The sequence below is a fragment of the Crinia signifera genome, chromosome 4, assembly GCF_055691185.1.
Source record: "Crinia signifera chromosome 4, ASM5569118v1, whole genome shotgun sequence".
Classification (NCBI taxonomy): Eukaryota; Metazoa; Chordata; class Amphibia; order Anura; family Myobatrachidae; genus Crinia; species Crinia signifera.
In genome coordinates this window covers 101,297,230-101,311,994 of record NC_139220.1, presented here as the reverse complement: position 1 = coordinate 101,311,994, position 14,765 = coordinate 101,297,230, and the positions used below count along the sequence as shown (strand labels likewise).

Genomic DNA, 14,765 nt, shown 5'->3' with positions numbered 1-14,765 from the left:
TGACATGAGGATGGTCGACACATGCATCTACATATCCGAATCAGGCCCACTATGTATTCAACTCAACAACAACTTTCATATAAAGGACATGGTAAATAAAAAATTGATATGATAATATGTTTTATGTTCTCAGCAAACTGTCTGCAAGCTTAATAGTGCATATCTTTTAAATATTTTTATACACCTTCATTGTAGGGGCAGCATGGACGGTGTAATGGTTAGCATTAATGCCTCACAGCACTGAGGTCATGGGTTCAATTCCCACCATGGCTCTAACTGTGCGGAGTCTTTATAGTTTTCTCATGCTTGCCTGGGTTTACTTCGGGTACTCCGGTTTCCTCCCACAATCCAAAAATATACTGGTAGGTTAATTGGTTCCTCCAAAAATTAGAATGTCTGTGTGTGTACACGTGATAGGTAATATAGATTGTAAGCTCCACTGGGGCAGGGACTGAATGTTCAAATATTCTGTGAAAAGCGCTGCGGAATATGTGTGCGCTATATAAGAAACTTAATAAAAAAAATAATAATACACATCTGTATAATAATACATTACTGTAGTTCCATTGGGCTTATGTGATGTTACAGATCTACTTATATACACTTTAGCTAAATGAGTTCCAATAATGTGACAAATATTCTACTTTTTATTTGCTGGAGAGATTACACATGAATTTGTTGTTACCGTTTGCTGCAGTCACTCATGTGCCAAGTTGTGCCCACTGCCACAAGAGTATAACTGACTGCAAGCAACTTGTTCACTATACAGACAGCCCTGCACACCTGGTGTCTAAGAAAATTAAGGTGGTAGCGGAAACACAGCTTGGCAACTATTTATGGATTGATGCTTCATTACCCACCGAGCCGGGTGCCACCATCTGCAGCCAAGTATGTGTGTTGGAGCTGAGGACAATTACAGGGTCTCTAGAGGGACTGCTCTGTGGAATAAGAGAAAGTATCTGTGTTCTGTAACGCAGGTCAGCTGCAGTAATACGATTTGGACAGAGAATATGAGATCTATGTATTAAAGCTTTGACATTATAGTTATACAGTATAACTCGTAGATTTGCGTTGCCTAGCATTTTGGTTTTGCATTACTGGTCACTAGCAGCTTTGTGTATTGATGAGGTTCCATGGCAATTAACACCGTGTTCTCACATTACTCCAAGTTGTTTTGCTGCCATTTTCCCTTATAAAGCTTTTTACATTAAAGCTTTATAAATAAGGCTCTGAAATGCCGTCAGCTACTTAGAAAATCACAGCTACTTCTAAATAACAATTGGAACTGTATTATGTGCTGCAACTTGAAACTGTTACTGAAATAAATGAGGCTAAAGGTGATGTAATTACAAGATACAGATCTGAGAATTACACAAAGCTCTACAGGAACTGTGATCTCACTTTGGTCATCTAATTAATGACTGGCAGAGATGACTTTTTCCAACCCTATAAACTAGTCAGAATTAGTTTATAAAGCAATTTAACCCTTTTGTTTTAAATAGGAGCTAGCATTATAATAGTAAATGTATATAGAACACATTTAAATCAATCTTTGATGATGAGACTATTTGGTACTTTAGAAGCACTGGTCATTTTCCAACATCAATATAAGTAATGTTTTAGTTTTTACTGCAAGGAAATGAGCTAAAGCAAATGGGCCAAATTAAAAATTGAATGTATTTCATATATGCCTACCCTCCTGCATTCTGCAGGAGACTCACTGAAATACTATAACAGCAATCTCCCTCTCTCCCTCATTAGTCTAGCAATCTCCCTCATTTCACCTAGCCCACATTGCACACTTGCACATTGGTGCATGTAGAAAAAAAAAGAAATTCTGAGTGGTACTGTGCTGCGTGACGGAAAAGGGCGTGGTCATGGGCATGGCCACATGGCATGAGGGGGAGTGGCTACATGACAAAACTTTAGAACATGATGGCATTTCTGTTTCGGCTTGTGCATTGCATCCTGCACACAAAATGTAGGAGCCAGGATCAAAGTGTAGGGCCAGACAAACCATAAATAGGGATATTGCATGCCGAAGGCGCGCAGCAAAAATCTACACAATACTGCCTGTTACACGTCACACACCCAACACATATTACCCATGCCATAATGCCCAGAAGACATGACAGTTTGCCACATATTGTAATGACCATTACATATAATATCACACACCATAATGCCCATTACATATAGTACCACAAACCGTAATGATCATTACATATTATGCCACATAAGTGCCGCTTACCTACATGCTCGTTACTACGGGTTTCAAGCTCAATGCCAGGGGTTTCAATGTTTCATGCTCGATGCCAGGGTTTGCATGCTCTCTGCAATATAGATAAAGTATTACTCCCAGTAGCAGGATAAAATGTCAGTGAGGGGATGGGAGCCACAGCTGCCTCAGGAGTGCAATGCCTGTGCACAGGGATGCCAGAGACAAATATGAGAGCCCCCCCCCCTATCAAAAGCACATTAAGAGGGCAGTGACAGCCAGAGACCTCGGTATTGCCACAGACAGGGCACCCCTCCTAATAAAGATGGCACCGGCGTCCAGCAAGTAGAGGCCACGGCGGGGTCAGTGCCGCCTCAGGAGTCACGAGGCTCTACTCCACCCCGACGCACACTCACCCACCAGGAATAGAGAAAAAGAAGCGCAGGAGAAGATGAGAAGACGAGTCCCCACAGCAAGCCAGCGGTTCGGGCTCAATAACAGGCTGCACCCGCGAGGAAGGCACCACTGCCGCAGCGCCATGATGTCACTGCGCAAACCCACGCTTGCGCAGTGACATGCTAGCCGGGTTTTTGTTATGGCGGTATGGGGGAACCGGCGCAATATGTTATAGTGGTACGCCGTACCACCCTGTAGTGCCACACTTGCACCCCTGCCCACATTACACTTTTAAATTTTTTGCTAAAAAGGAATGAGAGATAGTTACATTTACATTGAATCATCAGCACCATTTCCCAGCACTTTAACAAGCATAGTATCTTTTACTAACTGCTTTGGGGCTCATCTACATTTGGATATAAGTCATTTTAAAAGATTTCTCTCTGATATAGCAGTACACACCCACGCTTCTAGGTGCCACGTTCACCATCTCTTTTCACAATCTCTCCATATATGGAACTAGACAGGACCATTGGGTGGGGCATGACACGCCCCCTCAATGTGGCACTGTGCAAAATTATATTACCAACTATAATCTTCCTAAAACTAGTTTTCAAAGTAGGCAAGTATGATACATTCCTTTTAGAAGAGTATACCATATGTATGTTCCCTTGGTTTAACCGTAAATGTAATTGTTTGAAAATGTCAGCATATCCATGATGTTGTTATAATGAATAACAGAAGATAAAAGGAAACATGTCAGGGTAGATGGGTGCACTTTATCTAGCTGATGAAATAGAAATACACCGGTCCAGGGTATTTGGTACAAATATCCGTAGCTATATTTATTTTCAGCAAACATAAAAACATAAACATATATCCTAGCCCATCTAGGCACTAACATTACACAAGGGGGGTGATTCTAGTTCACTCACCCCATTCCGAATTTGCAACGGGGACTGATGTTTTAGATCTGCGCATAATCACTTATGCACATGTGCAAATCCTCACTGCGGGCACCCTCGGGGACTTGCTTAGTGGGGGGTTGGTGTTCGTACGGGCAATGGGCAGAGTAAGACGACTCGCAAAGCAGCGAAATACTGCTGCTTTGCGAGTCAACCAGAATCAGGGACAAGGTTTCCCTTTCTATGTGTGAGAGCGACCTACTGTCAAGTTCACCGAAGCATTAGATCAACACAGCACTAAAGCTGGCTACACACTATATGATTTATGTTAACAATGTGCATGATAACGATATCATCATGCATATTGTTCAGTGTGTACCCACTACATTATTAACACTGCACACTCCTGCGGATCGTTAATGATAACCCCTATAGGCTGAACATGCAGTCAAATCTGACAATATTGTCAGTGACTGCATATATGGCGGGGGACAAGGTAATGTCACTAAATGATATTGTTCAGTGTTTAGCCTGTGGATTATTGCTTTTGTGGCACCGTTGCTATCGTTAACAATATCAGCAGTGCCACATACAGTGTCTGCAGGTAGTAATGATCTCTCTCTCTCTCTCTCTCTCTCTCTCTCTGTAAGCCAGCAGCTTGCTCCCTGGGCAATTCAAGTCTGAAAGGCTTTTATCACACCCATACAGGTGTTAGCACTGATTAGTTTTATCCAAAGGTGCCCATACACGGCCTGTTTTTGCCTTGCGATGTAATGCGTGCTCCAACGCACATCACATTGCAAAGCACAAAAAATATGTGCAGCCCATACTTTTTGTACTAAATCGCATTGCATCTTGTGCAAAACCTACGCTGTTGTAGTGTATCGCATGCGTTTTGAATTAGATGAGATGCAATCTAATACAAAATGAACAGAGCACATCACACCATGGGCCTTATTTTGGTTCATTCTTTCTGACAAAATCCTTCTTAGATGGGCAAAACCATGTGCACTGCAGGTGGGGCAGATGTAACATGTGCAGAGAGAATTCGATTTGGGTGGGGTTTTACTTCAAAGTGAGATCTATATTGCAGTGTAAAAATAAAGCAGTCAGTATTTTCCCTGCACAGAAACAAAATTACTCACCCAAATCTAATTCTCTCTGCACATGTTACATCTGCCCCCCTGCAGTGCACATGGTTTTGTCCATCTAAGAAGGATTTTGTCAGAAAGAATGAACCAAAATAAGGCCCCATGTGTGGTCACCCTAAGGCTAAAACATATATTTTCCTGAGGGTTTAAATTCACAGGACAAAAACTATGGGCAAACTGCCATTAAACACAATTATATTGCTTTTATCATAGGTAATATAAGCAAACAGCTGTTTACTGGTAACCAATAGATATTTTATCATGTATAACAGATAGCATCCATACATTGATTCTCTACATTATGTATTGGTAGGGGGCAGTATTGCTTCATTTATGGCTATAACTCACTAATCTCTTATATATTTGGCTACATCTGTCACTCAAAGTGTGTGAGTGTGTGTATAACGCTGGGTGGAGCCTGTGACTCACATGACTGACTCACATGATAGAGAACCAGCCCAGTGAGCCCACAGTGCCAGAGACCCTCTTCCTCCCCATGTTGCCCAGCACTGCTACTCCACAGCCACCAGATGAGCGCCCCCCGCCGCACACCACCTCCCTGTGCCCCCTCCTGCGACTTGCAGCAAACCCCCCCCACGACCCCCTCTCCCGCGATTCGCGGCAAAAAAAAAACCCCCGCGCGACCCCCCCCTCCCGCGATTCCTGGCAAAAACACCCCCGCGACCCCCCCTCCCGCGATTCCTGGCAAAAACACCCCCCCCCCCTCCCCCGCGACCCCCGCTCCTGCAATTCGCGGCAAAAACACCCCCCCTCCCGCGATTCGCGGGAAAAAGACCTCCCCCGCGACCCCCCTCCCGCAATTCGCGGCACCCCCCCCCCCCGCAATTCGCAGCAGCCCCAGGATTAAATGGCACATGCAAAACACTGACATGGCTATGGTCGACAATGAAAAAGGTTGACATGAGTTTTTAAAGATTTATTTTTCATTTTTTTAATGTTTTCATATTCATTGTCATGTGTCGACATGGACACCAATGAAGTGCAACACTTATGTCAACATTTACATGTGTTGACCTTTCTGTGTTGATTTTTTCTTGTGGCGATTCACGTCACACCCCCCCCCGCAACCCCCCCTCCCGCGATTCGCGTCACCCCCGCGACTCCCCCTCCCGCAAATTCGCGGCAACCCCCGACCGGAACCCCAGTGAACCCCGCCCTTCCGCGATTCGCGGCACCCACCCCCGCGACCCCCCCTCCCGCAATTCGCGGCACCCCCCGCGATTCGCGGCAGGCCCAGGATTAAATGGCACATGCAAAACACTGACATGGCTATGGTTGACAATAAAAAAGGTCGACATGAGTTTTTGAAGATTTATTTTTCATTTTTTGAATGTTTTCATGTGTTAACCTTTCTGTGTTGATTTTTTCTTGTGGTGATTTGCGTCACACCCCCACCCCCCGCGACGCCCCCTCCCGCGATTCTCGGCACCCCACCCGGTAACACCCCCTCCCGAGATTTGCGGCACACGCCCCGCGACCCCCCTCCCACCATTCGCCGCAGCCCCCGCAACCCCCCCTCCCGCGATTTGCGGCAACCCCCCCCCTCGCCATCCCCCCTTCCCGCGATTCTCTGCAACCCCTCCCCTCCCGCGATTCGCAGCATTTCTTCACATCCTATAACACACATTCATGTGCACCCTTATAATGACTATCAATGTGGAACAAGGACCACAAATATTTGAACACTAACAACTGGTTGCACTAAACTTATACAGGTACAGGCGAGGCAGAGCGGTGCACAATTCAAATGCATCTCACTAACAACTGAAGACATATAGCTGGGCTGCAGTGGGTTGCTCTCTTGAAAGCAAAGTTCAGTCAGGGCATGTGGGCTATGTAGAATTACAGTAGCTGTGAATTATATTGTTGCCTCAATGTAGGATGTTACTCCCTGGTGATCACTAGATAATAATCACTGTAGTGTTACATATGAAAGAGGCTGTGGTATCATATGAGGGTACCGGTGAGCTAACTGTATGTATACAAGGATTTAGTAGAGTCTTCCAAATTCCTGGACTTCTTCTTTATGGTTTCTGCAGTGTAGGATATTGTAATATAGTTTACACAATGATCATCAGACAATACTTTTTGGGAAACGTTACTATGTTTACATCAAATACAGGGTTGCAGGTTTTGTGAGAACCAGGCAAGTGGTAGTAGCACAGAGCAAAGTGAAATTGGACCATTGGTGAATTGAGTCGACCCACTGGTGAGGGCAGATGCCTTCTACTGGGACAGGCATTTACTAATGAGCAGTTTCACAATACTCATTTCACATTTTTGACATTTTGGGGGAAATTTACTAAAGGAAATTTGTAAAAAATAGGTGTATTTGTATCCAGAAATACACTTTTTTTGACATTTACTATCCCGAAAATACGGCAATTCGTATTCGTATTGATAGCACATCAATACGACTACAAATTGCCATATTTTCGGTACAGTAAATGTCAAAAATAAGTGTATTTCTGGATACAAATACACCTATTTTTACACCTATTTTTTACAAATTTCATTTAGTAAATTTCCCCCTTACTATCCCAAAAATACAGCAATTCGTATTCGTATTGATGTGCTATCAATACGAATACGAATTGCCATATTTTCGGGATAGTAAATTTTAAAAAAGAAGTGTATTTCTGGATTCAAATACACCTATTTTTTACAAATTTCCTTTAGTAAATTTCCCCCTTTATGTGTGGTTTGCAAACTATGTGATTCAGTAAAGGTCAAGCCACACATCAAACTGCATCATAGCAAGCCACAACATTTGAAACCACCATCCTAATTTTTCACATAAAATACATACATAGGGTGGGAATGGTGAAGTGCGACTGGATCGGTGGTCCGGTGCTCAGATGCTGCCCGGCATTGCACAGTCTAATCCTGAAATCTCAGAATTGGAAACTCCAATCCTGGGATACAAATGCTGTAAATTTTAGGGCCAAATCCCACCAATCCTGATCCCGGAATTGGCTACCTTACTTGTGAGCCTAAGACTAGAGTATTTAGGAAAGTAGTGACCCCCTAAAAATGGGTGTCCCCCTCCTACTTAGGACACATACTGTATCATCAGACTCTTTAGTTCACTGCTGGAGGTTAGGGTGCAAATTTAATTATCATAATAAATATTGTTAGTTATACAGATGGAGCCCCTCTCATGCTTGCAGCTGTCGGAAGGGGGCACGCGCACACTAGAAGCTTGCGCACCCCATTCCGATGGAGCTCCCCATCACCGTCCGATGCCTCCCCGGTCCCCATCCCTGGTCCCCACTGCCCCCCCAAACCCCACCAACCCTGCCCATCTCCACTTCAGGGATCCCACTGCCGACTGATTGGGATGCGCACGTGTGTGAGATGCTCCCGCGTTCCAGTATAATGGAGTCCCTATTCGGCAGTGTCCGCCAGCGGGACGTTCAGGCGAGCGCCGGCAATGAAAGAGAGGGGCTCCATCTGTAGATTGGCTACCGGTCCCAGAAAGACTGCTTAAGCATGGCGACACTACTACAATTATTACTACTAAAAGGGCCAGCATCAACTGTAAAAAAAAGGTCAGAATTGGACATTAAGGGGCAGATTTATTAAGCTAGAAGAAGAGATAAACTGGAGATAAAGCGGAGAAAAGGTAAAAGGAGATAAAGCACCAGCCAATCAGCTGTGTTTGAAAAAGACAGTTGGGAGTTGATTGGCTGGTGCTTTATCTCCTTTTACCTTTTCTCTGCTTTATCTCCAGTTTATCTCTTCTCCAAGCTTAATAAATCTGCCCCTATGGCTGAAATGTAATAGGATGAGAGAATCAGAAAGTGAGAGATTTGGTAAGAAATCTCCAGCTTTTTAAAGCGGCAATCATTTACACTGCAAAATCTAACAGGTTTGAACAGTGGGATACGGGCGTTTTAGCGAACGACATCACATCGAATACATTTACATCGAACTCATTTCACCGAATCAAAACACATCGACATTTACATCACTTCGATCAAACATACATCGAAATGCATTCTACTTCGAACATTACTTTATCGAACACCACAATACACCGAACACATAACTTACCGATTTATGTAATGTCGAACACGGGGTTTTTCGATTGCTATCAACTCGAACACGGGTTTTTTCGAATGCTATGAACTCGAAAATTATTACATCGAAAAACCTAACTAGAAATTTGTAACTTCGATAACATTTATATCGAAACTATTTACATCGAATACATTTAACGCGAATATTAAACTATCGATGTCATTGTGTAGAAATTAATTACTTCGATTGACATTTGATAGAAGCAATTTACATCGAACAGATTTAAGTCGATTACCAATTACTTCGATTGACATTTGATAGAAGCAATTTACATCGAACAGATTTAAGTCGATTACCTCATTTTTCGATAGCCTTTTTATCGAAGCAAACAGCTTCGATCATTATCTTTTCGAACAACAATACGTCGAACATCATACCGACAATCACTCTTGCATTGTGCAGACCTGCCCACACAGCAAATTACACAGCCCCCCGCCTATGCAGACGGCAAGTTCCATCTTGCGCCCTTCCGTCAAATGTCCGCACTGACCTTTGAACCACAAGTCCCACAATGACCTGCCAATGTTCTGCCCTGCACTCCCTCTCCTATTACCCCTCACCCATCATAGTCTATACCCTGTTGGTGGGCACCCTCCCCCCCATAAATCCGCACTGTTCAAACTGGCACAACCCCCCCGTCTGTGCAGACGGCAAGATCCGTGTAGCGCCCTGCCTTCTAACGTCTGCATTTACCGTGGCACCACAAGTCCCACAATGACCTGCCAATGTTCTGCCCTGAACTCCCTCTACTATTACCCCTCACCCATCATAGTCTATACCCTGTTGGTGGGCACCCTCCCCCCATAAATCCGCACTGTCCAAACTGGCACAACCCCCCCGTCTGTGCAGACGGCAAGATCAGTGTAGCGCCCTGCCTTCTAACGTCTGCATTTACCGTGGCACCACAAGTCCCACAATGACCTGCCAATGTTCTGCCCTGCACTCCCTCACCTATTACCCCCTCACCCATCATAGTCTATACCCTGTTGGTGGGCACCCTCCCCCCATAAATCCGCACTTTCCAAACTGGCACAACCCCCCCCCCCCCCCGTCTGTGTTACCGTGGCACCACAAGTCCCACAATGACCTGCCAATGTTCTGCCCTGCACTCCCTCACCTATTACCCCCTCACCCATCATAGTCTATACCCTGTTGGTGGGCACCCTCCCCCCATAAATCCGCACTGTCCAAACTGGCACAACCCCCCCGTCTGTGCAGACGGCAAGATCAGTGTAGCGCCCTGCCTTCTAACGTCTGCATTTACCGTGGCACCACAAGTCCCACAATGACCTGCCAATGTTCTGCCCTGAACTCCCTCTACTATTACCCCCTCACCCATCATAGTCTATACCCTGTTGGTGGGCACCCTCCCCCCATAAATCCGCACTTTCCAAACTGGCACAACCCCCCCCCCCCCCGTCTGTGTTACCGTGGCACCACAAGTCCCACAATGACCTGCCAATGTTCTGCCCTGAACTCCCTCACCTATTACCCCCTCACCCATCATAGTCTATACCCTGTTGGTGGGCACCCTCCCCCCATAAATCCGCACTGTTCAAACTGGCACAACCCCCCCCCGTCTGTGCAGACGGCAAGATCCGTGTAGCGCCCTGCCTGCCAATGTTCTGCCCTGAACTCCCTCTCCTATTACCCCTCACCCATCATAGTCTATACCCTGTTGGTGGGCACCCTCCCCCCCATAAATCCGCACTGTTCAAACTGGCACAACCCCCCCCCCCCCCCCGTCTGTGCAGACGGCAAGATCCGTGTAGCGCCCTGCCTTCTAACGTCTGCATTTACCGTGGCACCACAAGTCCCACAATGACCTGCTAATGTTGCACATCTGCCCACTCACATCACCCCTGCACGTTGTCTGCCTACCATATACGCACCCTTGTTTTTGTGCTATATCAAATTATGTTTTAAATAGATAAACCTATTATGTTTGACCCCTCATAAAGTTCTAGATAAAATCATGTCTCCTACATGATTGGTTCACTGGTGTCTCACACGGTTTTTTTTTTTATCTTGACATTGGCGTCAGGAGTCTTCTGTCTTTGGCATATCACTAAGTGACTTTGGTCATTCATGCCTTCTTTAAACAAGCATGAGTCATACTTCTTGACCTTTACTCTTTTGAATATCTTCTCAATGGGCTTAGATATCTTCTCTGATGAAAATCGAATTAGTTCGAGTCAATGGCCATTCTGTGAGTCACTGTAAACAAAATCTGTCTATACATCAACAAAACCATGATGCTATTGTTTGACATTATCACTCTGGCGTCACAAGTCTTGATTTCTCTCTCACCTCAGAGATACACTTATCTGAGAAACTTATCAAAAACATCACTAATCTTCATTCTTTTTTAATAAGTGCAACTCATATAGATTCTTATTCCTATTCCACTGTTTATGACAATAATTTTCTTAGACGTTTGATTACTTTTCATTTATTGCAATGAAATTTTTATTTTTATTTGTTGGACATTGCAATATAGAGCTTTATTTCAAGTTAAACCCCACCCGATTCTCATTCTCTCAGTGCAAGAGAAATCTGCCCCACCTGCAGTGCACATGGTTTTGGAGGCTCAGCCGCACTTGAGCGCATTGCCGAACAATATCAGTACTGCGGCGACTATGCGCCATCTGCTTAGGGTGCCGCGATCTATTGGGGCGCTGAAGGGTCTCCCACAAATATTCTCCCATTCACAGTTAGGATCCATGGCCGACTACATGCAGTTTGCAGCTGGGACTGTTTTACTGCCCCCCCCCCCTCCCCCAATGACATCCTCACCCCTCAAAAGTCGCAACCTTTTGGGGTCCCCTCCTCTCCCTAGCTGCACCCATAATGTTTCTACCCTCTCACCGAACCCGTATACACCCTCACAGGCAACAGTGACACTATGTCTATGTAGACGGCAAGATCTGGCTACTCTAGCGCCTTGCCGTTAAATGTCCGGACTGGCCGTGGCACCACAAGTCCCAAAATGACCTGCCAATTTTCTGCCCTGCACTCCCTCACCTATTACCCCCTCACCCATCATAGTCTATACCCTGTTGGTGGGCACCCTCCCCCCATAAATCCGCACTGTTCAAACTGGCACAACCCCCCCCCCGTCTGTGCAGACGGCAAGATCCGTGTAGCGCCCTGCCTTCTAACGTCTGCATTTACCGTGGCACCACAAGTCCCACAATGACCTGCCAATGTTCTGCCCTGCACTCCCTCACCTATTACCCCCTCACCCATCATAGTCTATACCCTGTTGGTGGGCACCCTCCCCCCATAAATCCGCACTGTTCAAACTGGCACAACCCCCCCCCGTCTGTGCAGACGGCAAGATCCGTGTAGCGCCCTGCCTTCTAACGTCTGCATTTACCGTGGCACCACAAGTCCCACAATGACCTGCCAATGTTCTGCCCTGCACTCCCTCACCTATTACCCCCTCACCCATCATAGTCTATACCCTGTTGGTGGGCACCCTCCCCCCATAAATCCGCACTGTCCAAACTGGCACAACCCCCCCCCCCCGTCTGTGCAGACGGCAAGATCCGTGTAGCGCCCTGCCTTCTAACGTCTGCATTTACCGTGGCACCACAAGTCCCACAATGACCTGCCAATGTTCTGCCCTGCACTCCCTCACCTATTACCCCCTCACCCATCATAGTCTATACCCTGTTGGTGGGCACCCTCCCCCCCATAAATCCGCACTGTTCAAACTGGCACAACCCCCCCTCCGTCTGTGCAGACGGCAAGATCCGTGTAGCGCCCTGCCTTCTAACGTCTGCATTTACCGTGGCACCACAAGTCCCACAATGACCTGCTAGTGTTGCAGCCTTGAGTTGTCAGCGCCCATTTCCATGCTGGCATCGATACCCGCATTCTCACCCCTTAAATATATTTTTGGAATTTATGACTGGCATCATCACTCAACCATGTTTCACCCTCATTTGCCCATCCAAATGATAGGCAATAATTTTTCCTATAATTTTACAAAATATCATAACATTATGCGTTCCTGTACACGTGTTAATGGCTAATGCCAATCCATCCCACTTCTTTTTAAACCAGCCCACTTTTTGAATTGAAAGGTTTTAATTGGATAACTTTTGTTAATCCTATCTCTAAAGAGTAACGCCCATTTTCAAGACAATAAAAGTAGCCACCTAACCTGTCCCCGCATCATAATTGAACTTTAGTGTCAATTATTCCTTGTTGTACGCTACAGCTACAGCTATTTCTTCGAAGATGGCAGAGGAAGCGACTTCATCCGCAGCAGCATCAACATCAGCACCATCGACATCTGCTGAATCAATGCCGGCATTTACCTTCGTACCTTCACAGAGAGGAGGACTGCTACTGAACATCAATGGATATCTTATGGCTAAGAACAAGCAGGTTGGAGACGTCGTCTATTGGCATTGCACAGAGAAAACTACAGCCCCTTGTTCAAGCTATGCCAAAACTACGATCTTTGGTGGAGTACATCAATTAAACAGGCACGGAGAGCATACCCATGCACCCAGACCTGAAAAGTCAATTGTTGCCGTGGCAAAGGCAGCAGTCAAGCGACGTGCCAGGGATACCACAGAGGAACCTTCACAAATAATTCAAAACGTCACTGCGGATATGCCTTCAACGAGTGCCATGTGTTTGCCCAATCGGGAATCCCTTCGCCAAATCGTCAAAAGGGTAAGGCGCCTTGATTGCCCAGCCGAGCCCACCACCCTGGAGGACATCAGTTTTCCTCACGATTTGCAATACATCGGGGAAACGAAGTTTTTGCTAAAGGACTGTACTGTTGCTAATGATCGGGTACTCTTATTCAGTACGGAACAAAACTTGAGGAAGCTCCATGAAGCTCAGTATTGGGTTATGGATGGAACTTTTAAAACATGCCCCACTTTATTTAGACAGATATATTCCATCCATGCAGTGGTTGGGACTGAGGACACCTCCAAACGCTTTTTGCCACTTGTCTATGGTCTTTTAAGTAGCAAGAATGAGGATTGCTACCAGCAATTTTTAGAAGCCCTGCAAGACGTTGGTAATGACCTGGATATTCCCTTTGCCCCAAGCTATATCATGACGGATTTTGAACGTGCAGCAATCCGAGCTTCGCAATCTGTTTTTCCCTCAAGTACTCACAAGTGCTGCCTATTTCATCTAGCACAAAACGTTTGGAGAAAGATCCAAGCAAGTCGACTTGTAAATGAATATGGGACCGATTATGGACTTCATTTGAAATTAAAACACCTGCAAGCACTTGCGTTTTTACCCCCGAATGACATTCCAGCAGCATTTGAGCTAGTGAAAGCTGAAATGCCAGAGAGTGCCTCATCTGTGTTAACCTACTTTGAGGAAACTTATGTTTTGGGCCGTGTAAGATCTGGCACAAGAAGCCATATCCGCTCACCACCTCTTTATCCACCAGAGCTATGGTCTATATATGATCCAATGTCTGTTGGAATACCGCGGACACAAAACAAGTTGGAGGGTTGGCATAGGCGATGGAATATCCTTCTGGGTGAGAAGAAGTTTGGCGTCTACAAGCTGGTCACTTTTTTACACAAGGAACAGAAAGTGACAGCCAGTTTAATCAGCAAAGTGGTCCTCAATGTCCCAAAAACTCCCCCCAGAAAAGAGTTGAAAGAGAGAGAAGCTTCAATTCGGCGGATTTTTGATCAGTATGGCACCATGAATGTCATGGAGTACCTGGGCGCAATAGCGCATCACTTGTCATTATCGTGAAGGCTTCACTTTGGAATTAATGTTTTTTCCCTAACTTTTGTGTATCAAGTTCAAGTTCAAACCGCCCACATTTTTTTTTTTAATTTTTGAAGATAAAAAGGGAGTGCCACTACATTGCCTTCATCCGATTTGTGGTAAGTAAACCATTTAATTCTCAAAGTATAGGCCTTTCCAAACTATGGCCCTCTACATGTTTTGAAAGTACATTTCCCATCATGCCTCCCCACATTGTGGCTATAA

General features: G+C 45.4%; 1 protein-coding gene across 1 annotated transcript in view; it reads right to left on the bottom strand.

The window, feature by feature from the left end:
* CPLX2 (complexin 2) overlaps nt 1-14,765 on the bottom strand; it is a 162,956-nt gene that overhangs the window by 111,067 nt on the left and 37,124 nt on the right. The gene's annotated exons all lie outside the window — the stretch shown is intronic.